Consider the following 3,895-nt stretch of genomic DNA (forward strand, 5'->3'; position numbering starts at 1 on the left):
CAGGTATAAGCTAATGAAATACTTTTTTTCACAAAAAGGGTGGTAGATGTATGGAACAGTCTCCCGACAGGGGTGGTAGAGACAAAGACTGGAGATAGTGGACGTTGGGATGGGCACACTGGATGGGCCATATGGCCTTTATCTGCCATCAGGTTACAATGTTTCCTCGTATCAGTAACTAATCTTAACAAGTGTTAATTGGCACATGTAACTGATCTACACCCAAGTCTTACAAACAGCTGAATGTGAGACCTTTTCTATGGAAAATATTTAGTGAAATGGATATTAGCTGCCAAAAGCTCATCAAGAAATGTATTAAATTAAAGCACCAAATTACCCGATACTCAGGAAATTTTTTTATTATTATTAACCTTTATTTTTTAGCTTTTGAAACTTATTCTCCCATCATCACATCAGCAGAAAATGCAAATTGAGTTATTAAATAACAAGGTTTCACTAACAAACAGCTTGTAAACCCTCATTTCCTGCATCTGAGATCCATTTACTAATGCTTCATGTGTAATAATAGTGTTATTGGGCATTATCTGTTGCAAAGTGTATGTTATGCAATCAGATTTCTGCAGATAACACACAATCGTGCCATTATCACACATCACATTAGTAACTGATTGCGGGAAAGTGTGGTGCAGTGGTTGTAGCTACAGCCTCAGCACCCTGAGGTTATGAGTTCAAAACCCACGCTGCTCCTTGTGACCACGGGCAAGTCACTTAATCCCTCCATTGCCCCAAGTAACATTAGATAGATTGTGAGCCCCCCAGGAGAGACAGGGAAAAATGCTTGAACATCTGAATAAATTCATGTAAACCGTTCTGAGCTCCCCTGGGAGAATTGTATAGAAAACTGAATAAATAAATAAAATTCTTCTACAAGCTGTTTGTGTTACCTTAGGGAGACAATACCTCGGATTCAGTGGCGTAGTAAGGGTTAGCGGCGCCTGGTGCCTGTCACCCGCCCCTCCCCCCTGCTACGCACATGCCTTCTTCCCTTTTCCTGTGCCTTTTTAATTTCTCCGGCGTGAGCATCATGCCCATGTCGGCCCACCCTTTGAGGTCATTTCCTAGGCGCGGGTCCCGGAAGTGACATCAGAGAGATCGCTGATGCCGACGCGGACAGCAACCTCGTGCCGGGGAAGTAAAAAAGGTACGGGGGAAGGCAAGGAGCACAAGCGAACGGCAAGGAGAGGACCGGGGGGAAGGAGAGGAGGAGGGGTGCCGCGCCCGTAGGAAGGCTGCGCCTGGGGCAGTTTGCCCCTCCCCCCCTTATTACGCCATTGCTTGGATTTGATTATCCTCTCACTTATGGACAGAACACTTTTGAGGTACACTACATTTGCCAGGTGCACTACCAAGCAAGTCACACTGCTTTTCTCAACGATACAAATAAAATATGAATACAGTGTTCCCCTGCAAATTCACGGACTCAGTTATTCGCAGAATTTTCTGACTGCCTATTCCGGTCAGAAAATACAGGAAATGAGTCCACGAATCAGCCTTCTGCACAGCCAATTCCTCCTCCTCTCTCCTCCCTCCCCCCCCCCCCCCGGTCAGCCAATCAGCCTTCTGCACAGCCGATTCTTCCTCCTCTCCCCCCCCCCCCCGCCCCCCCGGTCAGCCAATCTGCCTTCTGCACATCCAATTCCCCCTTCTTTCCCCCGGTAAGCCAATCAGCCTTCTGCACAGCCGATTCCTCCTCCCAGCTGCCCTCTCCTGCCTTTTTACAGACTCAAAACCACATTCACGGTTTTTCAAAATTCGCGGGTGTTCCTGGAACAGAACCCCCATGAATTTCAGGGGAGTACTGTACTCTTTTTTAACTTCTCTGATGCACAGTGTCAGTACTAGTCTACTTTGTAGTTTAAACACTTAGGGTCAGATTCTCAAAACTTAATGTTGCCTCTAACGCAGTTGCTAAACCGGTTCCAGCTGGTTTAGTGTGAATGTATTTTAGCGGTGGATTATCAAAACGGCTTACCGTGGTCTTTTTCGAGCGTCCTAGCAGTCTCCAATTCTGCCAAAGGGCTCAATATTTAAACGAGCACTCCGGTCTATTCTTCATCATCGTTGAGTGATTTGCCAAGCGTGGCATTGGCTTTTGGCGCCCATAAATCAGTGACTGGTCCGGGGATGCCGGTACTGTGAAAAGCGCATCTCTGGCATGTGTTTTGACTGTGGCTCATGGGGAAATAAAATTACATGATTCAAATAAATTATAGTCTTTTGGGGGGGAGGGGGTGGACAAAAGCACGCTTCTTGAGCACGTGTATTATAGTCATGTCTTATGTGGTTCATAATAAAATCTGGCATTAAAAACAAATGACAAGATTTACATAATAGTTTTTTTGGGGGGAGAAATGGCATGAATTATACACGCTTGTTGAAAGCCGATATTGCATCTTCCCTCCCTTCCCTTTATCCAATAGCTGTGGCACACCTATGATTGACACACGGCTTACGGCACTGCTTTTCCCAGCACATGCACACTTTTACGCCTCTTTCATGGTGTATTCTGCGCATGTGCTGATCACTCTCACCAGCGACTCATCTCATGAAAATTTAGTGAACCAACCTCATTTGCATGCACGGGTTTGTTTGTTTTTTACAATGACTCGCCTTTTTGAAATAGCTACAATAACGGCTGTGACGACGGCCCATCAGTTTTTACTGCGAAGATTTGAGAATCTAGTCCTTAGGGGTTGATATTCAATGCTATCTCTTATGTGGTTAGCTGCGATATTCAACACTTAATTGGATAAGTTAAACCACATAAAAATGGGACTGACTTTTACTCAGTCTGATGTGGCTGCTAAACTTAGGCAAATAAGTGCTAAATATTGCTGCCCCTCCCCCTGTCCCCGACAAAGTATAATTCGGACTCCTTATAGGAATCACTGACCAGGATGTAGGGGCCAAGAGACAACAGGTAAACTGGTTCTAGCTAACCAATTCACATTTTTAAAGCAGCATGATTCGCACTACTCCTCACTCAGCCCATAAACCCCGTCCACTCCTCCCTTGACTCTAGTTTTAACTGGAAGTCTTTAAATTCCTACCTAACTAAAACTCGATCTCCATTGGTAAACCGCATAGAACTTAACGGTATTGCGGTATATAAGCTGTTATTATTATTATTATTATTGGTACCACTGACTCATGTTCGAGTCCTAGCGACTTAATGAATTGCGGATCTAAAAAGAAATCGGCTTTGTGCTAGTCTGGAAAGGTCCTGCAGCGTCATCTCCATGATTGTTTTCAACGTGTTCAGCCATCTGATTGTAGGTCGCCCTCTTCGCCTGGTTCCTTTGATCTTCCCAAACATGATGATGTCCCTCTCCAGTGATCTCTCTCTTCTGATGGTGTGACCAAAATAAGACAGCCGTAACTTCATCATTTGGGCTCTGAGTGACACAGCCGGTCTGATCTCTTTCAGAATCGATTTGTTCGTTCTTCTGGAAGTCCACGGCATGCCTAAAATCCTTGTCCAGCACCAAAGCTCAAATGAGTCAATCTTCTTTCTGTCTTATGTGAAAATGATCCCAATTTTTCTTTATATTATACAGCTCAGATGTAGGTTATGTTCCTTTGTTTAATTGTTATTGTTTTATCTGATACATCCTGTATTATTTTTTTTTAAAAAAAACCAAAAAAAACCATAAGCAAAACAACAACCACTTGAGCTCCCATGACGCAGCACTTCCCAGGCGCTCCGGGGGGAGAGAAGCGCCTGACACGAGGACGTCATCAGCGTGCGCAGCAGTGAGTCGGCAGGGATCCAGAACGTTCTGCCAACTCAGCCGATTCCATCCGCCGGCTATGGGAAGGAAGACGTCACCAAGTGCGACTGGGGTGGAGCGGGATGTTGCTATGGAGACCGGGA

The sequence above is a fragment of the Geotrypetes seraphini genome, chromosome 11, assembly GCF_902459505.1.
Source record: "Geotrypetes seraphini chromosome 11, aGeoSer1.1, whole genome shotgun sequence".
Taxonomy (NCBI): Eukaryota; Metazoa; Chordata; class Amphibia; order Gymnophiona; family Dermophiidae; genus Geotrypetes; species Geotrypetes seraphini.